Below are 27,730 nucleotides of genomic sequence, written 5' to 3' on the forward strand. Positions count from 1 at the left end.
ATACAGGTAAGTGATATAGACATTATGTGTACATTCATTATGGTGACATTGATACAGTGCGGTTAGGAAATTAACTTTTTGCCACTGTAGTGCAATCTCGTTGTTGGTATATTTAATTTACGGGGGGGGGCAGAAACTTAGTAAAAAGTGTGTTTGTTAGTTTGGTGTTGTTATAGGTGGAGGGGATATTATTTTCATGTGATTTGCAGTGTTCGATGTTATGATGCAAAGTTTCGATGTTATGGGTTTTAGATATTTTGGGGTTTAGATGTTGTGGTCTCAATGTTTTGAATTTAGATGTTATGAGTTTTAGATGTTTTGAAGTGTAACCTTTTTATGATATTAGTCTGAAGAAGTCTGTTATATATGATGAAAGTGAAGAATAAATCAGTGATACGCTAAAGGTTTTCTTCCAGAATTTAGTTTCACTTGCCTTTTTATAGTGTTTTTTTTTTTTTCTCACTTGCCTAATCACAGTTCCATCTTTGCATCATGAGTTGCAGATGACTCTAGCATCTGGTTATCAAACCAAGCCTCACTGTCACCAGTACTTATTCGTATCTAAAAAAATTGTCAAATGTTCTGGACTGTATGTTAATGTTTCTAAACCATCTTTAATGCCCCTATCCATCCACACAAGTAAGGAACTGAATAAGTGGTCAAACAGCCAACTTAAATTAATAAATTAATGTATATATTTAGGGATTCATTTATAAACTAAACCTACAAAGAATCTGGAACTTAATATTAAAAACCTGGTAAATTTTATTACCTGTAAATCAACCTCCTGGGAACACCAATATATTGTTTTTCTATCTGCAATTCAAACTTATTTCTGCTACCAAAGTAGCAGAAACAATTTTGTGTGCTGCGCAGTGGTGCAGTGGTTAACATTGCCACCTCACAGCTAGAGGTTCTCCAGTTCAATTTTCAGCTGGGGTGCTTTCTGTGCAGACTCTACATGTCCTCCCTGCATTTGCATGGATTTCTTGCAGATAATCCAGTTTCATCCCACATTCCAAAGACAAGCATCTGGAGTGTTTCTCCCCGGGCCTCCACTGAAAACAGGCTCTGTCCTAGTTGGACTTTCCCGGTCAACAAATGTTAAATAAAATAAAATATCCTTCATAACCAGACACATTCATCATGTTACAAGTACACTTTCTGTAAAGACAATTCAAAATAAATTATTTGACTACTTATGGAAAGGCCAGAGACCAAGGATCTCCTGGAAAAGATGTATAAATCAATCTTAGAGGGTAATTTGGGCTTCCCTAATATGTGTAGATATGGAATCCCTATTATAGTCAGGCAATATATTAAAGCTAGAACAGAAGATAAATCACTTTGGTTTGATAAAGAAATCATTATTATCCTAAGACACACTCCTCCCCAAATAATCAACACATCAAGCAAGGTCTGGGACCCAGGGAGGGGGGGTTTGAATGGACAATATGTCATAGAATACCAGGAGATCAGTGTAAAAGCAATCTTTAGCAAGGCACTAGAATTTGGGCAAATTCTCTGATTAAAAGAAATAATTAGTCTGTTGTTTGGAATGATTAAAATAAAAGAGATTTACTTCCTTCATGACATGTGAGACATTATTTGCTCATCTATTTATCCATTGTGGGTGCTGCAACAGAAAACATTAACAATAGGAACATCAAATGGTGGCATTATATTCAACTCATCTTTTATTGGGAAAACTTCAAGGGGCTGAGTAGGATGTTGGTTGAACTATTACAAGGTAAGTGCGAAACAGTAACAAATGTTAAGAGGAACTTGATACCCAAAATAAAATGCATCATTTATGTAATTATTACGCAAAATACGAATAATCGTATTTCATTAGTATGACACAAACAAAAACACAAGCTACAATGAAGTTTTTAGAAAAAGAATAGAACCAAGCTCTTAAGCTGTATGTTAACTTGAAACTAACATACCTCTCACGGTTCATGTCTCAGACTGATACACACTTTGCAATTAATACCTGATAGCTTCAACTCTGGACAGGTGGATATTGAGATAAAGTGAGGGAGGTGTACGAATACCTGAGCAAACTATGTACATATGATTTGGGAATGCGGTGCAACATGTTTGGGAGTGGACATTCGATAAGATATACTGGTTCGCCAGGATTCACCTCCGACATGGTAGGGGTATTCACCTCTGGCTATCAGGCATTCACCCACCAGAATATCACCTTCCATCTTATGTACAGGTTTAGATTAATGTTATTTTTTTCCATCCTACTAGACACTAAAATCAAATTTTGGAAGAAGTATAGAGCCAGACTGGGAAACCACTTCCTTAAAATATTCTGTAGATTTGGTGATTGGTTCAAGATATATAAAAAGAAAGTGAGATGAGAAAAGTTTGGTTCATTGTTCTTACATTACATTACTGCTTAGAGCAAAGAAATTGAACACCCATGAATTAAACTTGATATAAATCACCTTTCAAAGAAAGAGTTACACAACTGATTTTAACCTCACAAATATAAGGCTTAGGATTGCTGTAAAGAGTTGTTGAATATCAAATGGTTATTCAAACCTACAAGGATTTAGAGGAGATAAATGATAATTTGGTGTTACGATTTTGAATTTATATAAATAGTTGTTGATCCAATGAAGGGGGTATATTTAAATTTGTTTTGATTAATATGTTAAATGTCTTAATTCTGGATAGAGAATGTCATTATATATTATGATATAAATTTCTTACTAACATCATTTACTATTAAAAAACACATGTATGTCTTTGCAATATTGTTCCCTTGTGTGGAAAGAATTTTAATAAATGACAATTATGTTGAAAACAGACTGGTTTATCTCACAATAATGAAATGTAAGTCAACAAATAGTTTGTCAGTGTATATGATATAATATACAAAACTTTTCCAACTTTTCCAACAGTTATGTCCATGACACTGTATGCTTACCATACTTAATATAATTTTGCTGCTCTTTCTAAGGTTCACAGAGTTATTACAAGTCTCTCTCTCTCTCTCTCTCTCTATATATATATATATATATAAATATGGGTCTACTGCTTTTGGTCAAATTACATTTGGTCGAAAATCATTTCAGGCAGCCCACTTCACTGAAAGCTCATTTGATTGAAAGCTCATTTGGTCGAATTCCATTTGGTCGAAAATGGAATATAGCCCCTGCCCCATTGCAGTACAACCCTGGAGTGAGAATATAAAGTTAGGGTGTGTTTGTGGGGGACAGCCCCCCCCACACACACACCCTAACTTTATATTCTCACTCCAGGGTCGCACTACAGTGGGACAGGGGCTATATTCCATTTTCAACCAAATGGAATTCGACCAAATAGGTTTTCAGTGAAATGCATTTTTGGTGAAGTGGGCTGCCTGAAATCATTTCCGACCAAATGTAATTCGACCAAAAGCAGTAGACCCATATATATATATATATATATATATATATATATACACACATACATATATACGCACACAAACAAGTATTATGCTTCCAAATTTTTGCCAGTGATATTTTAGAATCTCCTCCATACTTTGCTAACATATGGCAATGACTGACAACCAAGCCAACACAGCCCACATATAGAGAGATACAGACAGTGAGAGAGATATTTATCTCTTATGTGGCAGTGCAATACAAAAGAAAAAGTAGCTCTCACTATAGACCTCTGGCCTCCTCGTCTGGATGTCTATCAAGCAGTGGGTCAGCTAGTCTCCCTCTGACCTCTGCATGTCATAATACCCATGTCTGCAGTGTTCTCTAGAGCTATGCCTGTAGGGTAGATGACTTGTCCCTCAATTCTGTCCATATATCAGCTTTTTTCCAGATTCACCTTGTTTGAATGTATGATGCCTGCAGAAGGTGAAGGAGAATCATGGTCTCCTTTTCAGACCAGCTTGAGGTGTAACCCTGAACCTTAACAGAGTCTATGTTGTCTCTGCCAGGTTTAAACGAGTGAAATGGTAAGTCTTAAACTGAGACTATTACTGTATAATAGTGTGTGTGTGTGTGTGTGTGTGTGTGTGTGTGTGTGTGTGTGTGTGTGTGTGTGTGTGTGTGTGTGTGTGTGTGTGTGAGAGTGTTGTACCTTTAAGAAGCATTTCAAGGGACAGCATATGCATATAAATAGCAAGCACATGCTAGCTTCAGTGCCAATGTGAGAGTGCAGCTAGAGAGTGAGCATGTATGAGTGTGACAGCTAGTTTGTTTTTAAGTTTATCTAAGCTAAAGTTATTAAGCTTTAATCCTGATGTGCTTGTACATAATAAAGCTGTTTGAACAGAACCTACAGAAGTTTGCCTGTTTTATCCTGACCAGATGAGTGACATGGTGTGAGAACCAGGATTCCCAAGGCTGCTTTTCATAGCTACAAGATGCAGAGTTAACAGTGAAGGTAAACTAAGTGAACTAAGCACAAAAAAGGGCCAGAAATGAACTAAAGGTAATGAAAACTTGCATGAACAGTTTTTTTATTAAAAAAGATAAACGGACTATTACAAGGGCAGAGAACACATTATTAAGCAAATGAGAGGCACCAAAAGTTTATTAATTGAACAAAATGTGTAAAATTAAGATATTTGATAAAAACGATTATCAGAAAAGTCCATAAGGGGTTTGGAATTACCTCTGAGTTGTAAATTGAGCATGTTTAAAGTAAAATGAAGATGTTTACAGAAAAACAAGCACAAGAAAAGTATAATAGGTATGAAAAAAGATTAAATGAGCAAAACAAATATAATAAAGGACAAAAAGTGAACATAAAGCAAAATGACTGCATGTTTTTTTGGCAAGATACCATATTTTAGCATAAACTACTGTTTTGCATTGATTGAAGCTACACAGGCCATAACTAGAGTTATTTGAAGTATTTCAAAGTGTGTAAAAGTGCTTACAGTGTGTGCTTATTACTGTGCATTTACTCTGAAGAGTTTATTTGCATGCAAAGTGCAACTATTTTGTAAAGTACAGTCAAACTACAGCCATTTTGAAAAGTTTCTTGTGCTGGGTGTGTCTATTCACAGAGTGTTGCCATTACAGAGTGTTTCTTGCACTGTATAGAGTTATTTAGCAAAGTACAGTAATTTGGGAAAAGTTTCAATGTGCTGTGTACTGTTTATTCACAAAGTGCAGTTATTTTGAAATGTTTCTTACTCTGATCATTTTCTGCTCAGTTTATTCACACAGTGCAGTTATTTTAAATGTTTCTTACACTGATAAAGAGGTGATTTCTTACAGTACAGTGATTTCAAGAGTATTATTGTGCCCAGGAGACTTATTTCAGAAAGTTCAGTTACTCAGAGGCTTGTTTTGCTATTGGGCATAGTTACAAGTACTGGCATAAATTTCTAGCATATGAATATGTGTGCATGTTCATATAGTTACAAGTTGACTTGGGTTGCATTATGTTTTACTATAATTTGTTGGCATGGAAGATGGATTTCGAAAACCATCACCACTTGTATTTGATCAGAATATTGCAAAGAATTAGAGAATATTTGAGCAAGAGTATGATATTTTTATACAATCAGCTTATTCTGACAAAGATGCATGCACCAGGGCATTAATTTTTCTAAACTTAGCTGGGTCAGAGACCATTGAAAGAGAGCATTCATTTGTGTATGCTCCAGCAGTAAATGATGGAGAATGGGAAAAAACATCATATTGTTGTACAGGCTGAATCAAGGGAAGACCTCAAGTGTTTGAAATGCAAATTCAGGGAAATGTGCAACCCCCAGGCAAATGTTACATTTGAGAGGTATTTGTTTTACACAAGAGATCAAAAACCAGGAGAAACTTTTGCAGCTTATATTACTGACCTGAGAAACAAAGCTAAAATGTGTAGGTTTGGTGACTTGAAAGATGAGTTGATAAAGGACAGGCTTGTGTGGTATTAATAGTGCTGCAGTGAGAAAGATTTTGCTTCATGACAGTGATTTAATGCTGAGCAAAGCAAATGAGATTTGTCAAACCCATGAAGTTACAGAAAGGCACACAAGTATGCTTGCAAGTGATAAGAGAATGGTTTCAATAGGCTCCAGAGCAAATGTAGACAGCATACCACACATGGCTAGCAGAAACTGGTCTATGCACATGGTAGCTGTAACCCCTGTGAGTGTGACAGGTGAAACTCGTAGTTATCCAGCATGCTCTAAGACCAGCTCAGTAAAAAGGACATGCTCAGTGCAGTACAAGGGTGAGTCAGCAAAACCCAAATCAAGCTTTATTGTTAACTGTCACAGTTGTGGTACCAATCATGAGTTTAAAAGAGAAAAGTGCTTAGCATTTGGTCAGTAATGCCAGAAGTGTAAAAAATGGAACAATTTTCAAAAGTTTTGCAAATCAAATAAACATCACATAGTTATAAAAAAGGGTCACTTAAAACAACAAGTTGATCATATAGAGAGCTGCAACCCTACTTCCAACATAGATGGTGTATCAGTAACTGGTGAAAAGGTTGATGCAGTAAATTTGTTGGCAAAGAATAAAGTGTTTTGTACTGTCCAGATCAATGTTAAATCCACCAAGCTCAAAATAGATACTGGTTCAAAGTGTAATGCTATGTCAGCAGACACATTTGCTAAGGTGAGAGCTGGTGAGCATCATAATGTGGCAAGTAGTGCAAAACTTGTTGCGTATAGGTTCATAGGTTCATAGCTTGGTACTAGGGTATTGGCCATAGGGCATATACAAGCATAGCCATAACAATTCCCTGGCTATTTCTTCCCACAATATTTACTTCCCTGTACCCCTGTCTAGCAGGGTGACTGACGTGATCCCTGGGGTGAATTTCCTATCTCCCAAATAATCATCAAGGTTCCTTTTGAAGAGGGCCAAAGAAGCGCTTTGTTTGACATGTATGGGCAGTCTATTCCAGAGTCTGGGGAGTCTCTGGGTCAGGAACCTATCCCTCCAGCATGTTTTGTTCATTGTGATGACAAGGTTTAGATCCCTGGAGCGTGTGGCTCTGAGGGATCGGGATTTCTTTAAGTGTAGCATGTCCAACAGCCATGGCCTTGTATGTTAAGCAGAGATTGTCTCTGAGTAGAAAATATGCGACAGAGTATAGCTGGAGTTTTTTTTAGATGGTCAGCATAGGGCATCTGCTTTAGGCCTGTGATTCTTTTAGTGAGGTATTTCTGTGGCCTTTCCAATTGTTGCAGATGTCTTGAGAGGTACATACCAGATGGGACATTGTATTCTATAATGGGTCTAATGAGTACAGTGGGACAATGACCTCCTTTTTTCTGATGAAAAGCCCTTAGTGATAAGATGGCCATATAGAAGGATTCCCTGACTGTTGTGGCAATGTGGTTATCGACGATGAGACCTCTGTCCACCAGTGTCCCTAAGTCTCTTATTACACTTTCAGTGTTTAGTATACTGCCACCTATGTGATAATTCACGGGTACATGTTTTTCCCAAAGGGGATAACTATACATTTCTTGTCATTGAGCTTGAACCCATGGCTCTGGCACCTAGCATCTGTTTCTGTAAGGACCTTTTGTAGAATATCAACATAATTTGGAGATTCAATAATGGCTCCCAGTTTGCAGTCACTTATTTATTTATTTTATTTATTTAACATTTTGTTGACCGGGAAAGTCTGACTAGGTTCCACAGATCCTGTTTTCAGCAGAGGCCCAGGGAGAAATGCTCCAGACGCATGTCATCTGCGAACTTTGTTAGCCAGAGTCCCTTAGTGTTGACCGGTACTTCAGAGAAGTAGATGTCAAACAAGAGCGGTCCCAGGACTGAACCCTGAGGTACTCCACTTGTCACTTGTCTGGAACTGGATTTGCAGTTGGCAACCCATCGAGTGATGTAGGGATTAATGCCCAGCTTAGTGAGTTTATCGATGATTCCAGATTGGGGGATGGTGTTGAAGGCCTTGGCAAGGTCCATATAGGCTGTGTGGACCGCCTTACCCTTGTCCACAGCTCTGGAGACTGATATGAAGAAGTCAATCAGGCTCAGGAGACAAGATCTGCCCTTCACAAACCCAAGCTGGGTGGGGTCCGGTGTTTGAAGATTGCCAATGTCTTTGTTTATAATTTCCATGATAATACATTCCATGCCCTTGCAGATCAGGCTCGTCAGACTGATGGGGGCGGTAGTTCCCAGGATCCAAGGTGGATCCCCCATTGTGGAGTGGGATAACTGAAGCTGTGCACCACTTAGTGGGCATGAAGCCTGAGGTGAGGCTATGATTAAACATGACACTTAGGTGAGGTGCCAGTTCATTTTGCAATTCATGTAGTACACAGCCCAGGATATTGTCTGGTCCCATGGATGCTGTATTCTTAGCTTTGGAGAGTGCATTTTTTTATATGTGTGGCCATTATTACCGGAATTTCGCAATCTTTCAGTATTGAGATGGGCCCTTTAGGGGGGTGAGAGGAGGGTGAAGTTGGCACTGAGTCAATCTGCCAGGATATTGGCAATATTCTTGGGATCAGTATATTTAATGCCATTCTGTTGTAGCTCAGAGCAGATCTGAGCATTGCCATTTAGATTCTTGACATAGCTATAGAATGCCGTGTGGTTGTCTTTGGAATCTTTGGCAATTTTATTTTCGTAACTAGCTTTGGAGGATTTTATGAGGGATCACAGCTTCTTACTGAGGCTGGCAAGGGAGTTTTTTTGCATCCAGGGATTTTCCTCTTTTCTGCAACAGTTTCTTCCTTTTATTGTAAAGTTTGTTTATGGCAGGGGATCACTAGATTGGATCCCTTTTTTTGGAGGAAAGCTTCTTGGTTCTATTTGGGATGGCATGATTCATGCACAAGTGGATGTGCTCATACAGTGCCTTAGTGTAGGATTTAGCAGTTGAACTTTCAGTTCCCATCTGCATGGATGTCATGAAGTGTGTCACTTCTGACTTGAGTAGCATGAAGTTGGCTTTGGAGAAGTTTTTTGCAAAGGTGTCCTTACTGGGGGTGGGGAAGAGATGTGGATGTCAAGGGTGATTAGCTTATGGTCAGACCTGACCAGCGAGGGGGTGACCATAGGTGTGGAGCATCGATTTCCCATGTTTGTAATGATCAGGTCTAGGATATTGGAACCCCTGGTGAGACTATGGATTAGTTGATCCAGGGCATTGGAATTTATGAATTCCAACCGTTGATGTTTTCGATGATAAGTTAGGCAAACTTCCAGTTGTGTATAGTATGAAGTTACACCCAGTGGTCAGTCCAGTGGTCAGACAGACAAGAACAGTTCTGATAGCTATGCAGAAGAAAGTCAAAGCTCTGTTGGATAAAATGGTGCCGCAAGGTGTAATTTGTCCAGTTACAGAACCAACTGAATGGGTGTCCTCCATGGTAGCAGCCCACAAAAAAGGCTCAGATGAAATCACAATATGCATTGACTTAACATATTTGAACAAAGCATTAAAGAGACTGCATCATCCCATGCGTACAGTTGAGGAAGTCGCAGCCCTAATATCAAATGCCACTGTTTTTTTTCTGTCTTGGATGCAAAAAGTTCATTTTGGCAAGTGATGCTTGATCCCAAATCTTCACTACTGACTACATTCAGTACCCCATTTGGAACCTATAAATTCCTCAGGATGCTATTTGGAATAAATTCTGCCAGTGAAGTCTTTCAGCATGCAATGGATCACATTTCTTAGGTTATTCTTGTGCCATAATAGTAGATGATTTATTGGCTGGAGGCAATGGTGAAGCAGAGCATGACAGAAACCTTAGGAACGTTGTAGACAGAGCACGTGAAGTGAACATGAAGCTCAGTCATCTGAAGTGCAAATTCAGACCACCAGAAGTTACATATGTAGGTCATTTATTTACTAGCACTGGCTTGTGACCAGACCTGTCCAAGCAAGCAGCCATTCTAGAGATGCCAGCACCGGATAATGTTCAAGCTCTACAATGTTTTCTTGGTAGGGTCAACCATTTAGGCAAGTTTATTCCAGACTTCAGTGAGATGACAGTGCCTTTGAGAGAGCTGATGCGCATAAATATTACATGGTCTCAGTTGGAGCAGCACCAGAGAGCAACTGACGACCTTAAGCAGAAAATTGCCACCCCACCTATATTAAGATACTATAATGTCAATAAACCAGTAACTATTTCATGTGATGCTTTGAAATTTGGTCTTGGTATAGTTATACTTCAAGAGGGCAGACCAATAGCCTATGCATCTAGAACTCTTACTCAAACTGAAATGCAATATGCTCAAATTGAGAAAGAACATTTTTCAGAAGTATTTGCATGTTCAAGGTTTCATGATTATATTTATGGTCAAGCTATCCAGACTGAAACTGATCACCAACCTCTAGTCACTATTTTAAAGAAGCCTAGGCATTCAGCTCCAATGAGATAACAAATAATGATGGTCAGATTGCAAAAGTACAACTTCAAGATGATTTATACAAAAGGCAAACTTCTTTATTGGCGATACCTTATCCAGATCACCCAGAAATATGATGGAACAGCTTAATGCAGAGAATTCTGACTTTGATGTCATGGAAGTGTGTAATTTTTCTACTACGAGACTTGATGAGCTGAGAGATCATACAAAGACTGATCCAATTTTACAAAAGCTCAACCACTACATTAATGCTGGATGGCATCAAATCAATCTAGTGTACCACCTAAAGTGCAAACTTATTTTCCTTACAGAGATGAGATGTTAATATAAGATAACATTATTTTCAAAGGTCCTAAAATTGTTGTCCCTGCTTCCTTACAACATGAATATATCCAGATTTTGCATAGTGGTCACCCAGGTTCTGAATCTACCAAAATAAGGGCAAGAGGACTAGTATTTTGGCCTTCTCTAGCAAAAGATATTGATAAAGTACTTCCTTCTTCTTCAGTATGCAATAGTACTAAACTGCCTTTGCAAAAAGAACCACTTCAGCTAAGTCAAGTTCCTGAACTACCTTGGTCAGCAGTAGCTACTGATATATTTGAGTGGAGCAGTCAGCATTGCTTAGTGTTGGTAGACCCTTATTCAAACTGGTTTGAGATCAATTTACTACTTAACCTAACGTCCACTGCTGTTATCACCAAGTTGAATTGTCACTTTTCATTCCATGGTAGTCCATGCAAAGTTATTTCTGACAATGGTAACCAATTTACCAGTCAGTTGTTTCAGAAATTTGCAAAAGAATGGGACTTTGTACATGATACTAGCAGTCCAGAATACCCACAGTCAAATGGACTAGTTGAACATTCAGTACAGAGTGCAAAGCAAATACTAGAGAAGTCAAAGTGTGATAATGCCAGTGTCTTGTCGAATCTGCTTAATCTCAAAAACATACCCCTGTAACGATATACTTGCCCTGCCTACTCAGAGACTTCTATCTAGGCAAACCAGAATAACATTGCCTATGAGTTCTAGTTTGGTTGAGGCCTGATGCTAAGAACAACAGAACAATCAGAGCCCAACTATTCAGAAAGTGTTCTTTCCAGAAGTCCAGCTATGACAAATCAAGTAGATTTCTTCATTCATTGAAAGAAGGAGAGACAGTGAGAATACAGCGAAAGGTTTTGACCAGATTGGTCAAGTAACAGGTATATGTGCCAAGCCAATATTCTACTTCATAGAATCTAAGAGTCTGGAGTACAGGAGAAACCACAGATATCTTCTTCCTGTATCAGAATCGATATTGCAGCATTGTTCCTGTGATACAGACTCTAGATCTCAGAGCAATCCAGACAATGTTCCTGTTGCAGAACAGGTCTTAACTTCTACTTCCATTCATGTTGATGTTCCTGATGTCCCTAAAATTGAACATTCAGCAGAGACAGTCCCAGTTGCTAGACCTAGATCTAATTTCTATGTCACACAATTTTATCGTATTTCCAGACCTGGTGTGAAATACACAGCAACCTGGACATAATTGTCTAGATGTATTTAGTTCTGCATAATTGCATGCCAATTAATGTTGTCAATAATGCATGACTCATTTCTCAAAGAGGGAGGATGTAGAATAGTGTGTATGTGTTGAACCTCTAAAAAGCATTTCCAAGGACAGCACGTGCATATAAATAGTAAGCACATGCTAGCGTCAGTGCCATTGAGAGTGCAGCCAGAGAGTGAGCATGTGAGTGTGACAGCTAGTTTGTTTATAAGTTTACCTAAGTTAAAGTTATTAAGCCTTAATCCTGTTGTGTTTGTACATAATAAAGCTGCTTGAACAGAACCCACAGAAGTTTGTCTGTTTTATCCTGAGAAGACAAGTGATAATTATCATGCGACATTACTCTGTCTGACATCTTACTAAACTCAGCTGGCTCCTGCTGGACACTCCTAGAAAATGTACATGTGCACCCACATCATACCATTACGTTTAGGGATCAAGAGCTTGAATGTGCCTGCATGGGCATTTCATGGCTTGGCCACAGCAGTTGAAACCCAGATATGCCAGTGCATGCACTTTTACATTATGCTATGAAGTGATTCACAGAGATAATCACCAAAATGCCTGACCTGCATAAGAACCGTGTAAGTAGAACCAAATTCACATCAAATGTTGTACAGTTCACCATTTTGGTATCCACTGGGTTCAACATTTATTTGAAAGTCAACAGAAACAGCAAATTAAATAAAAAAAGTTTAAAACTAACACAGTTATGATAGAGTTATAAGAAATATGCAGTTATCAGTCTGTTTTACTGTGAAATCTTTAGGAATAGCTTCTACTTTATAGGTAAGATGGGAAATCTTGCAATACTACTATAGTCTATGAGTAATTATTTTGGTTGTATAAAGTGTCACATTCAGTGCTGTGTTCATTACCTTAATATTTATAGAAGTTCCTTATTGCAGACTATGGTGTCTAACAATGAAATTGGTCAAGACTAAAGTGCAGACTACATTACCGCACATGAAGGAATAAACAACTGAAAAACTACTTTTCATTCAGATCCCCTCACCCTTACAGTATAGCTTCATAGCCTAGATTTATGTAACACTGAGAACAATAGAAAGGGAAGAAAAAAAAAGCACTGTAGAGTGGATTAGTTAAAGTGTAATGTACATAAGTAGTGCCTGTTTTGACTTTTCTAATGTTTAATTCACCAGTCAAGTGCATGCCACATAATTGATTGCAGTTGAATAGAGTAGGACTGTGTAATTAATTCCAAAATTGTATTTTTAGGAAAAAAGATTTTGCAACTTCAGAGACTAAGGCATAGGAAAGGCAGTTTCACTTCTGGGGAAAACCATGTTCTCATGGATGTGCTCAGGGTGCATGGAAAACATGTTTTTTGAAAAGGGAGGTCAAAACAAGCAGATCTATAGTGGGCCATACAAGGACAAAGGCTAGATAGAATGCAGTTACCCCTATTAACACCACTGGTATACCTTCTACTGTCCAACCTTTAACACCTGGTGAAGAGTACCTGCTCTCTATATATGACCATGACTTTCATGTAGAAGAGGATGGTGCAGGGATCATCTGAGGTGGCATACCAACCAATACTTTCAGACATCTCCATCATCCACATACAGGCAGTGCAGAATGTCAGTGCTTTGCTGACACTGCTAATTTCAGGCTAGATGTGCCACTTAAGATAACTGTGTACATATAACTGTTAAATGTTTCCTGATCTGGTACTCCATTAGCATCAGCTCTGCAGACAGGCAAACAGTGCATGATAATGTGGACATCATATCTTTATTATTAAATCATATACTTTCACAGGTCAGATTAACCAAATGATTGCATATCTCCTCAAAGGGCCATCACTATAAACAATAACATGTTCTGTTGTACCACGACAGGCTAAAGGGCATCATTCTGTGCATAGTTGTAATGAATCTAGAGAATTATATGGATGCCAAGGATAAGACAATGTTAAATTAACAGTGATCATGTCACTGGGTGGTTTAGAGTGGGGGGCAGGGTAAGAATAAAAAGACACAGATAATGGTGTGGGATTTTAGAAGTGCATGCTATACTTTTTTAGGGGAGATGGGTAATAACTAGTTATGAGACCATAAGCACACTGAAGAAGAAAGCAGGCTATAGGAATGGGATAGAGGGGTAGTACTCAAATCTAGGGACAGGGGTATGAGAAAGAGGTAAAAAAGACAAAAGGTAAAGAAGGGCAATGTGGCTACATAGGAATGTGACTGCAGCAATTAGGGAAAAAGATATGGCATATAGGAGGAGGAAAGGAAGTGTTAGTGAGGTGGAGAAGGTAAATAAAGGAGGCTAGCAAAAATGTAACAACAACGGTGACAGCAGAAAACACAAAAGTCAAAAGAGCCTTAGCAGAAGGATCAAGAAAGGAAGTAAGGGTTTTTATGGACACTGCAGAAATAAGGAAGGGAGGAATTAAACTGGCCAAGCTGAACCGGAAGAATGGGAGAAGAAGAGGATTGTGCATGAATATTTTGCTTCAGTCTTCAAAAAAGAAAACAAGGAGAGGATGTCATACTGTGAAAGGGGAGAACATGGGATAGACACCAGAATAAAACAAATAGGAAGTGGAGATGGAACTGGCTGCCCTTAAAAAGGCTAAAGTACAGGAACTGGCTGAACTAGATACCAGAGTCCTCAGAAATCTGGTCAATGCATCAGCAGACCTAAGTGTGGAAATGTCAATGGAGGGGAATACAGCAACTGTGGTATAGGGGTGGACAAGAAAAATCTGGGGAACTACAGTAGTAAGAAAAGTCATGCAGAGACTTCTGAAGGGAAGGCTGACGGTATTAAAGAGGGCAACCATCTCCAAAGTAGCAACCAACATGAATCATGGCCAGAAGCAGCTGTTAGTCAAACCTGATCCAGGTTTATGACTTGGTTACATGTGAGATTGGCAGAGTAGGACAAGTAGACATAGTCTACCTGGACTACAGATAGGCCTTTTACTCAGTCTCACACAGGAGATTGACAGGAAAACTGGAGGAGATGAGGTAGGAACAAGAGTGAGGAAGTAGTCAGAATGGTAGGAAACATAAGCCTGTTGTAAGAAGGACAATGACAGCAATGACTTTGAAGTACTGAAATAAGTCTTGTACTCTTCAATCTGTCTATCTCAGATATATCTGAGGGAACAGAGACCACAATCATTCTCTTTGTAGATGACATAGATAACAACAGCTGTGGATGATATGGAAGTTTTTAGGGAGGGAATTGAAAAGGCTTAAGAAATGGGCCAAAGGTAGCTGTCAGAATTCAGTGCAGACAATTGCAGTGGATGACTGTTGCTTATTTAATTTATTTTTTTTTTCTTTTGTTCCATTGCACTTCTGTTGGCCATAGTATAGAATGGATTCAGACCAGATTAATTCAGCTTTGTTTGTAGATTGAGCACTAGGTTCATAGGTTAGGCTCATAGATTAGTACTAAGCTAACTGTCCTTGTGGGCCATGTTAAGCCTAGCCAATTACCCTATGTGAGAATCAAACCCTGCACCTTGTATCTCCAAGGCAAACACCTTAACCATTATGCCACCCTCCCACTCACTAAAAATCAGAACATCTTTTTTTGTAGAAGCCCCCCTGTACCCTTGTGGCAGGAGCATTCAGCAGGACTATCTAATTGAAGGTTACTGGTTCAGGGCTCAGTTTGAGCTATTTCACTGATGCAGGGCTCAGTTTGAGCTATTTAATTGGTGCAGAGCTCAGTTTGAACCTTTTCATTGGTTTCTTCATATTAGCTGCTTTGCTCTTGCTTGCACTTAGCACACCATAGAGCACCACTGTGTAGAAGGGGCAACTCTTGATGGTTATAGACACAAAAATGCCAATAGAAATATTTTCCCTTAGAAGTGTCAGCTATCTAGTAGTGCAATGCTTGAATAGCTCTCAGCTGTTCAGTGAACCAGTCAGCAGAGATTTTACCTCTTACCTATCGGCATCAGACCCTATAGAGCCACTCTTTTATATACCTCCTACTGTACACACCATAGGTCAGTCATCCTAAAATAACTCCTTGCATGATACCCCCATCTTTTTTCCTTATCTGCTGGGTTACCAGGTTCAAACCTTGCATTATGGGCTGTCAGTTTCCATCTGTTTCTCCTGCCAGCCTGGCAACTGCCTCATGTACAACCCCTGACATCCCATTACTCCTAAATCACTCAAGTACAGTTTCTGAGAGATGCCCCTACACTAAGAATCCTGAATCACTGCTCTCTCACGCCCAGAACAGCAACACTAAACACACTGTCAGATCACACACCTTGACTACTATTCGTAATATACAGCCAACACATAAATCTTCATATGCAGAGGAACTCTCCAGAAACCTACATAAACACCAGAAATAACTCCAAAACACAAGCATGCTACACTTAACATCCAAAACACAAACATGCTACACCTAACACCAACACCCAAAGCACTCAATACACATAAAAAATTCTAGCATCTCTGTCTCACCAAATCAGCCCTTAAGGCAATGCACAACTATACCAAATGTTTTAGTTATAGGTGAATCTATAGTGAGATGTAGAGACACCCCACTCACCATGATTAACAAGGAGAAGGTTACAGTCAGCTGCTTGTCTGGTGCAAGGATTCACCAGATCACATGTGCACTCATGTCTCTCAGCAACAAGTACCATTATGACTCTGTTATAGTTCATGTTGGTGTGAATAACTTGAGATATACATCACTGGACTACATGAACAAAGACATGATTGAGCTCTCTGAATATGTGTCCCAGGCAGGTATGTCCCTAGCTTTGAGCAGCATTGTAGTACCCTCACCGAGGATGATACCACAATATAAACAGAAAATTATTAACTTCAATAATTGGCTTAGTTTCTGGTGTCATTCTAAGGGGATCCAGTTCCTGTCAGCCTGGGATGACATGGTGTATAAACCATGCTGCTTTGCCAGTGATGGTCCTCACCTGGCACCTCTAGGCTTTTGGTTGCTGGCTAAGGCATTTGCATCCCCCATAATGCCTTTTTTTAGGTAAGATCACGGCAACAAAATCCCCAATGTGAAAATATCAAACACAAAGAAACTAACGGTCATGCTAAATGCTAGGATTTTAAAGCAGAAACTGCAGTCTCTGGAAGCACTCTTCTACCTGGAAGATGCTGATAACTGTTCAGTCATAGAAACCTGGCTCAAGACCACAGAAAGTATATCGGCCTTTCAAGGCTACAATGCCCCATACCTTTGAAGGTGTGAGAATCAAAGGAGGTGGAGTATCGATCTTCATTAAAGATAATTACAGCTCTAGACTGGTTAGACAAGAAAACTCTATGGAGCTACTCCAAGTCCAAATTACCATGAGTAAGACCCCACCTTCAGGTCTTCATCAATTACAGGTCCCCTTCCCTGAACCAAGATGCCCACACAGGTTATTTAGACCTACTTGGGACAATTAAGGTACAACCTAACACAGGTCTATATTATTTCAATGAATGCTTAAAATAGCGAACGCTGTATAATCGAACCAATAAAGTCGAAATTCCTAAATCTCAAACACACGGAACAGCGATTTTTTTCCCAGGGAAAAAAATCACTGCTCTGTAAAAAAAAAAAATGCAAACAGAAAATAAAGTGGAAGCTTCGCCTCCGCACCCCCCCCCCCCCACACACACACACCCTATTTAAATATACCAACTCCGGGATCGCACTACAGTGGAGGAAATGGCAAAGTCCCAGACATGACCCAGTGAATTTTTTTCCCTGGAAAAAAATCGCTGTTCCGTGTGTTCAGGATTTAGGGATTTCAACTTTATTGGGTCGATTAAACAGCGTTCGCTATTTTAAGCGTTCGCTGAAATAATATAGACCTCCTAACACCCTAGTCATGGGTGACTTCAACTATTCTTCCATTATTATGGAAACTTATATGAGTCCAAACTCATTCACACAAAAGTTCCTGGACTTTGTTAACTCAAATGTCCTGACACAAATAGTGCACCACCCCACAAGGAGCTCCAGTATTCTAGACCTGGTCCTCACCAATATGAGTGACTGAGGCAATGCCTGAAGTGTAGGGCCCACACTGGTTAAATCCAACCATAAATCAGTCATTTTTGGACTGAAGACAGGCTAAAATAACTTCACCAAAGCTAACTATACCCTCCTAAGTGAAGGTATAATCAACTTCCAAGCTCCAGTTTTCCACAGATGGCATTGATAGCTATACTAACATATACACAGATGCCTCGTATAAACATCTACACAAATGTATAGACTCAGCCATGCTGGATAGGATTAAAGCATGATCCTCAAGAAAAAAACAAGTAATCCTGGTAGAAGTCTAGCATTAATAAATTATACAATAAGGGAAAGAAGCTGTTGTCTAAAAATACAAAAGTGAGATTCCAAAACTGGAAGACCACCCACCTCAGCCTGAATAAGCACATAAGACAACTTGTAAAATCTTCAAAGAGCAACTATGAGAAAAATTTAGCAACCATAGCCAAGGATAACCATAAGGCTTTTTTCAACTATGACCACAACCTAAAAGGTAGTACTCAGATATGTGCTGAACTAATTGTGGATAGCCTCACACACATTGACTTTGCGGAAATTGCAAACCTGCTAGCAGACAGGTTAGGCGAAAATTTCACCCCCCTGTCCTCCCAGACATACCACAAACCATGTCTTCATCATCTCCTCCTCCCTGCAGCTCCTAAAAGCAAGTAATCAATGCTCTCTCCAAGGCTATGAATACAGCCTCCATGGGACCAGATGGCATTTTGGACTACATTCTTAATGTTCTAAAACAAGAGCTAACTACTCCATTTGGTGCTCTATTCAACCATAGCATGAGTACTGGCTTTGTCCACACTAAATGGAAAACAGCTACTATTAGCCCACTCTACAACAACAGACCTGAGTAACTATAGACCCATAAGTTTAACCAGCCTCATCTGTAAGGCAATGAAACAAATCATCATGGCACTCATAAATAAGGATACAGATGACCCTCCAAACCCTGGATCCATTTTAGTTGACTTTTGTCAAGGGCAGGTCATGTCTGCAAAACCTGGTGGACTTCATTGAGAACATAGACGAGTGCAAAGCCGTGCACACAGCCTATTTTATCTTGGCCAAGGCCTTTGACACTATCCCACATTCGGGCATCAGTGACAAACTAACCAAGTAAAATATCAACCCCTATGTTGTCAGGTGGGTTGCAAACTGGCTCACAAATTGACAACACTCAAAGTGTGAGACTTTATCTCTACACGCAGACCTGTAACTAGTGGGGTCCCACAAGGGTCAGTGCTGGCCCCCCTCTTGTTTGGCATATACTTCTCAGAAGTCCAGGCCAAAACAGAAGGGCTCTAGCTAACCAAGTTTGTGGATGAATGCAAATTAGGTGCTATCATTGAATTCCCTAGCAATGTCAATGTACTTCAAAAGGGGCTTACACAGACCGATGACTGGTGCCAAAGTCATGGTCTTAAACTAAATGCTAAAAAATGCATCATCATTCGCTTTGGTACAAACAATATCCCTGCTGATTATAAAATCAATAGTAATACCCTATGTACCAATTCAGTAGTGAGAAACCTGGGAACACAAGATGACTGTGACCGCAACTTTGACCACCACTTGTCTACTGTGGTGAGGAAGGCATTCTACAACACTCACCTGATTAGCAAAAGTATCACCTCAAGAGCAAAAGATCAGGCCTATTATTGAATATAATGCTCCCTTTGGTATGTACCGTACCAGACACCTGCAGCAACTTGAGAGACCTCAGAGATTTCTAATGAAGAATATTCAGAGCCTCCAGGACATGTCTTATAAGGACAGATTGAAGTCGCTATCACTGTAGCGTATAGACTACTTAGAGGTGACATGTCTGGTTTACAAGACTATATCTGACCCAGATTTAATGGAAATGTTGCACATCCTTAAGTCAAATGGGACTAGAGTCACCCCGTTCCAGGGACCTCAGTCCAGCCTGTGACATAAACAGGATCTCCTGGAGAGACAGATACATCTCTCAGAGGTTGCCACACCTCTGGAATAAGTTTCCAGTATATATCAAACAGAGCACCTCCATGACCCTGTTTAAGCACAACCTGGATGACTGGATGGGAAACTGTAAATTTCGGCAAGGAATTGCCTTGGTTTCTCTCCTGGATAAGGGCAGTCCTTGCCAGAAAAACCTTGGGCATAGATGATCTCTCATCTAGTATTATAGTGGGATTTAATGGCTAGGCTTGTAAAGACCCTCGGGTCAATGGCCTAGTAACATCCTATGAACCTATAAACCTATTTTACTTGGGCCACAACAACAACAAAATTGGCATGAGGTATCCTCAAGATTGAATAGAATGGACAGTAACAGGACAGAAAAAAGATCTAGGACTTGATTACAACTGATATGAACAATCAAGAGCAGAATGCTAAGGCATATCCTCCAGAAGTGACAAGGAAATGCTTCATTTGCACCAAGCCTTGATCAGACTATGCCTTGAGTATTATGTGCAATTCAGGAAACCATATGATGAAAGCAACATTAGGCAAATGTAAAGAGTACAAACCAAAGCAATCAGAAGGTTCCTTGGAATGGACAGGAAGGACTATACCCAGAGGCTAGAGGGGCTACATCCCATTTCACCTGAGCCAGAATAGATAGGGTGACATGATATCAGTGTATGAGGGGATGTCAAAGAGATGTGAAGAATTCATCCTGGATAAGAAGGACAGAGGGAGAGAGATAGAGAGAGAGAGAGAAGGAGCAGCCTAGGCCACACATGGTAGGTTATATCTACTCCTAAATAGGTATAGGGGGGGCTTGCCCCCTGCAAAAAAAAAACAAGTTTAAAGGAAAAGATCAATTTTAAATATTTGTATTTCTCCTGAATTTTTTGTCTTTTTCAGTATCTCAGGCCTCTGTAATATATGTCTCAAGATTTTGACAGGGGGGGTCACCACAATATATAAAGGCATCGATGAAAGTAAAAAAACTTACAAAGTAACTAACTGCATTTTATACTGGGCTCCCATCACAGTATGTAGGATCAACAGTAAGATGACTGAAATATAAGAAAGTGAAGGGGACACAGAAAATGGAAGAAAACAGCAGATAAACCTTCAAGTGTCTGCAGTGGTGTGTGTGTGTGTGTGTGTGTGTGTGTGTGTGTGTGTGTGTGTGTGTGTGTGTGTGTGTGTGTGTGTGTGTGTGTGTGTGTGTGTGTGTGTGTGTGTGTGTGTGTGTGTGTGTGCCCACGTGTGCATGTGTGCATGTACTGTGCACACAGAGAAGTGGGGGAACTCGAGGAAAACTACAATCAACAGCCACAGTAGCTGCAATTACCAAGGCTTTTTCAAAATATCTATGAAGAAAAGTTAAATGTGTAAAGACAAATATGCAGATGGCCGACAGTACTATTTCCTTTCTATTTAGAAATACGCATTATTTGCCAAGACTGTACAACCATGGAGGCTAAATATTTTTGAACCTCTAAGCTACTACATCTAGTAGAGAATGGACTAGTTCAGAAACATAAATACCTTTTCTAATCCCTTCAGCTCAATGCAGCAATATCCCGTCATTTTTTGCAGAGTAGCCTGGGAGTTTTTTCGTTATATAATTTTTAAATGACATGACTATGACTTTCCTGGAAATGTGTATTTTATTTACTTTTCTCATTTAATTTTTTGCATCTGATGGGGAACCTTTGTATACTAGCACGTACACTGACAGACATTTTGATTTCTAAATAAGAACATAAATGACAGTACTCACTGTACAACTGAAGAGTGAACCCACAGAATGTAGTAAACAAATATTGCAGCAAACATCATATTATTTCTTAATGATCAGATTTTCTCCACAAACATATTTTTAAATTTGCCTTTCAGGTTGTTTGAAACCTCAGTATTAACTGCAGTACTATAAAGAAAAAATGTCAATAAAACCATAATTTCCAGATGTTTTCCTTAGCATGACTTATCCTTTACCACCATCTAGAGGTAAAAACAACAATTGCAGGAAGAAAGAAAATTGTTTTATGGAAAGATCTGCAAATCATTCCATCACTACCTGGTCTGCACATGCCTGTCATGAAGAGAATACAAGTCACAGCAACAATGGCTTTCACTAGCAAGGGCACCAGGCATGCCGTTTTCTATGTATATATAGCTTGTATGTCTGAGTTTAGATATAAAATTTAATTAATAAATCCTTCACAGTATCTTTCAGAGAAAAAACATAGCCATAACTGGTGAAAAAGGATGATGAAAAAGTGAAATTTGATCAAAGTAAAGCTAACATTAGACATTGAGAGTTAAATTATTGGAATTCATGAAGAGGGGAAGTCGTTCTGTGAACAAGTGTCTACATGTTGATGGCAGCACCAAAATACAGATGTTAAAGCAAATGAGAACACACAGCAGTTACAGCAGTGCCTGTTGTGTGATGAAGGTGCATCATTCAGGCAATGCTGATAAGTACTACAAAACCTATTTTGGGGTCAGGTGTGTGTGTGTGTGTGTGTGTGTGTGTGTGTGTGTGTGTGTGTGTGTGTGTGTGTGTGTGTGTGTGCGTGTGTGTGCGTGTGTGTGTGTGTGTGTGTGTGTGTGGTACACTGTCTCCTCAATCTGCTGAAAGGCATAGCCCCTCTGCATGCAACAGACTTGCATTAAATGCAGATGAAAGGTGAGGGCACCTCACATATAAACACACTGCCTAAATGATGCCAATTTTAGTAGCCGTACGTACCCGCAGAGATATGAATGAGCTGTGTCATTAAATGCATGTTGATTAATAAATGCGTTTTGTAAAATGTATTCGTTCTTGCCACTCATTTTTCTCTACTACATACACTGCCATTACATGCACTGCAAATTTTCCTTCAGTTTAAAATTTCCATGTTGTCTGAGGTTCGCTAGTATGTTCACAGTACAGAGGAATCAGTAGTGCAGGTAGTGTAACTGGGCTGTACTGGGTATGTGATTCCAAAGGCCAAATTCCTTTCCACTCCAGAAATACACGTACATAGTATCATCCCTTTTAGCTTGGTAATGATGTGGCTCTGCATCAGTGGTGGCTCGTTCTATTGAACTGCAGGATTGTGCCCCCCCCCCCCAGCTGAAAACCAAAAAAAAGGAAAAAATCCCGAAATCCCAAAACTCATGCATGCATGAGTGGAAAACACAAATCCAGACTGCTGCTTAACCAGTCTGGATTCAGAATAAGGCAGCAGTCTCACAGATGTCCCAGCAGTCCATGCAGTTACAGCCACATAGACTGGAAGGGGATCGGACTGCAAGGTCAGCAGTCTGTGCTTGCACGCATCTCGGCATTCCAGAACTGGATATGCTGAGAAACGAACAGCGGGATATGCTTATAGCTTTGCTGAAATGGAGCTACACTTTTATTTATGGTAAGGCTTATGCTGAAATGGAGCTATGCTTTTATTTATGGTAAGGCTTATGGCTTTGCTGAAACAGAGCTATGTTTTTATTTATGGTAAGGCTTATGCCTTTGCTGAAATGGAGCTACACTTTTATTTATGGTAAGGCTTATGCCTTTGCTGAAACGGAGCTATGTTTTTATTTATGGTAAGGCTTACGCCTTTGCTAAAATGGAGCTACGCTTTTATTTATGGCAAGGCTTATGCCTTTGCTGAAATGGAGCTATGCTTTTATTTATGGTAAGGCATATGCCTTTGTTGAAACTGAGCTATGCTTTTATTTATGGTAAGGCTTATGCCTTTGCTGAAATGGCGCTACACTTTTATTTATGATAAGGCTTATGTATTTGCTGAAATGGAGCTATGCTTTTATTTATGGTAAGGCTTTATTGCTGAATGGAGTGTGTGTGTGTGTGTGTGTGTGTGTGTGTGTGTGTGTGTGTGTGTGTGTGTGTGTGTGTGTGTGTGTGTGTGTAAAATTCCACAGTGACTACTACAACTCAGGAGATATACCTGGTAGTGGATAGACTCAAACCCTGTACCTTGGGAGTAGGTAGCAGGAGCTTGAATTCCCTAACCAACACCACTTGTGAAAGCTTTGCTTCACATTGCTGTTCTGTTCCTCATAAAATCTGTGGTTTTCTGGAAAATAATGACAGGCATTTGAATTTCAGACTTCATATTCTTCAGAAAGTACATGGTAACACAAAACATTTTATTCTAGCAATTTTCTGTTTATAAGATTGTTGTTGGCTTTGTCCAGGTTTTGTGTGCTAACAGGTTGAGAGCTACAGTGAGAACTGATTTCTGAATATTACGTAACAAGGTTCCGTTGCTGTCCAAAGGTCCCAATCCAGAAGAAAGAAGCCAAATAGTAGTAAAAAGCAGGATAAGACCACCACAAGATAATGCATAAAAACTCCAAATTTATTGTAAATGAATAAGCGCTTTCACGTGCTGCCTCGGCACGTTTCTTCAGACTTCACTAAAGCATTCAAATCTAAAGCGTTTATATATACGCTCATCCTGATTCAATTAGAATCAATTAAGTCAAATTGAAACCATTAGAACTGTTTAAAGCCTCATGGAACAATCATAACCTCCACAGTTAACTCATGGGCAAAGACCCCTTAAAGAAAATAAAATATATAAAATAAAATCGATAAAAATCGATAAAAATTATTTGCCAGAAATTCAGCAGTGTGTTAAATATGTCATATGCACATAAACAAAATTCGTATGAATTAAAATTAAATAATGAAAATAGATTATTTTATAACATACATACACTAAATATGGAAGTAAATGTTAAAAAATATTAAAAATCACATTGTATACCTCATAAATACATGTGCTTGCATATTCTAAATATTATAACCATAACCCATTTATTAGGCTGTTAATAAAAAAAGACCTAATACTCTCTAAACCCTACTATCAAACATATAGGTGAATAATGCTTGGCACTGAGAATATATATAAATGTAGTGATGTAATTTACATATAGGTAGTAATATAATATGTTACCAAAGATTTTATTAGAAAAATGTATTGCACACAATATATGATGGATACCAATCATATTCATAACAAAACAAAACCAATCCTTTGACTAGACTCTCTGTTTAATATCTGCGAGCGGCAAGCACGGGCTTAATACTAATAAATTGATTAAGACCAGGATCCATGTGCGCTCGTAGTTTAAAAATCCAACATAGCTCAATAGATTCTAAGTAATTCATGTTATCACCACCTCTTCTGTTCTTTTTTATTAACTGTAGTACCCTGAATTTAAAACAGTGATCATTATAAACAGCAACATGTTTAGCTAATGCATTTTGTTGGTTTTTCTTTCTGATATCATATATGTGGTTATACATCCTGTCTTTTAATTTCCTCAATGTCATTCCCACATAGAACGCTATACATTGCATACAAGTTGCTAGATAAATAAGGTTGCTATCATCGCAACTCGCATATAGCCTGGGTATAAATACATATTCAATGGTGGGGTGAGTGAAATGTTGCTCATCTGTGATAAAATTGCACATCTTGCATCTATTACAGGGATACGTGCCAAGTCTTGCCCTTCTTCTAACTAATCTATTCTGCTCAATATAGGGATGTTCTGTACATAGAATTCTTTTAAGATTCCTACTGTTTCTATACCTAAAAGTAGGTATACCTCCTACAATATTCAAGACTGAGGAATCTACAGTGAGTACTTGCCAGTTTCTTTTAGTGATATCTACTATCTTCTTATTATCATTAGTGTATCTGGTAGTAAAAACAACCCTGGAACCATTAAATACTTTCCTGGGTCCAGTATTATTTCTATTTATGATGCCGCTCTCACCTTCTAGTCCTTTTAGAACTGAATCCTTGATCTTACTCACCATAGGATTGGTATAGCCTCTGTCTAGGAACAGTCTGTGCATAATATTACGTTGTTCCTGCATGGTCAGAACATATTTGCAAACCCTGGTGATCCTTGTATATTGTCCCTTAACGATGTTTGAAAATACAAACCTTGGATGCATGCTGCTGTAGTGCAAAAGTGCATTCTTCCAACACAGTTTTCTGTACAGTGACGTGGATATGTGGCCTTCTAAATCTTTTATTATAGTTATATCCAAAAAATTCACCCTGCTAAATGAAAATTCCAAAGTGAATCTCAAAAAATCTGTAGTCGACTCTAAGTAACAGATGAAGGCATTTAATTCTTCTATACTGCCTCCCCAAAAGAGTAGTATGTCATCCACAAACCTCCTGTACAGAATCACGTGTGGATAGAATGCACTATTGAACAAGAACCTTCTTTCCCAGCAGTATAACACTAGGTTTGTGTACGAATTTGCACATGGGGTGCCCATGGCAACCCCCCATTTTTGTGCATATATCGTATCGTTAAATATAAAGACATTATTAGATAATACAGTCTCTAAAAGGGTACAAGTAAGTATTTGTTGTTCATTACTGAAACCATCTGTTGAGCATATAACCTCCCTGACAGCTTCAATGCCATAGTCATTTGGAATTGAAGTAAACAAATTCTTGACATCCAAAGTTACTAATATATGAGATGAGGGCACTGTTCCTGTTGATAGATTTACTAGCTCATCAATTAATTGATAACTGTCTTTCAAGATGGTAGGTATACTCCTCACCAAAGGTCCTAGAATGCTTTCTATATAAATCGATATTCTTTCAGTTACCCATCCCTCCCCTACCACTATGGGTCTCATCGGAAGGGGTAAAACATTCTTGTGGATCTTAGGTAGGCCTTTTATATACGGGATTAACGGAAATTCAACTAAAAAATAATTATATAATTCCTGCGTGATTTGTCTACACATTAAAAGGTCATATAAATTGTCATACACTCTCTTGATTATTTTTGTGAAATATTCATGATTGATCTCAGTATAAGTATTAGTATCATGCAGCATTTCCATCATAGCTATGTTATATTCACTGGCATTAAGTAGTACTATACCTCCCCACTTATCAGCAGGTTTTATAATTAATTCATCATTCTTGGACATAGTCTGTAGAGATTGTTGCTGTTCCTTGCTCAAATTAAAATATGTACATCTGTGCCCCCGATGTGCAAAGTAAGAATAAAAATCATTTTCACATAATCTAATAAAGCATTCTACATTAGCTGGTAAATTGGGAACAAAAGAACTTTTACATTTAAACCTGCTCATCGGTTGTCCAGTCTTTTCATTAGCAAAAATTAGCTTAAGTGCTATCGTACGCCCAAACAGTCTCAAGTCAATTAATAATTCGCTCAGGTCACTGCCTTGCGAAGGAATAAAGGATAAACCTTTATTTAACAAAGAATAATCTACAGGACTGAGTTCAAACCTGGAAAAGTTGAAGACGAGTTGATTTAATTCCTGGTTCTTCGTCTCATTTCCGAGTTCTCTCCCAAGAATTTTCGCTTCCTGCGCCCTCAGCTGTTTGACCTGGTTCTGGATGTTTCTCAAAACTTCATTGGGAAGGGTAAAAAATGTTCCAACCCCTTCCCCAAAACCTTGGGTCCTGCTCCCATGCCATTGTCCTACTTCCGTTCCGCTAGAGCTTGCTGGTTAGGTGGGGAGTGACTACCATGGAGGAGGTATTCAATTCAAAACCACCATTGAATGACGTAGTTGGTATATCTGCTTCATTCATACCATTACCACCAGAAATACTGTTATTATTTAAAGAGATAGTATCAGTAACAACAGTTTCTTTAATGGACTCACCTTTGTCATTGCTAGTATATTTTGAATGTAAGTTTGATGTCCCAGAGCCACTGGTTTGGTTATTTCTGGGCCAAACAAACACCTGCCCAGATGTAAAATCCCTTTTATTTATGGTAAGGCTTATGTCTTTGCTGAAAT

This window comes from Protopterus annectens, chromosome 2.part0, assembly GCF_019279795.1.
Source record: "Protopterus annectens isolate FY-2018-M chromosome 2.part0, PAN1.0, whole genome shotgun sequence".
Lineage (NCBI taxonomy): Eukaryota > Metazoa > Chordata > Ceratodontiformes > Protopteridae > Protopterus > Protopterus annectens.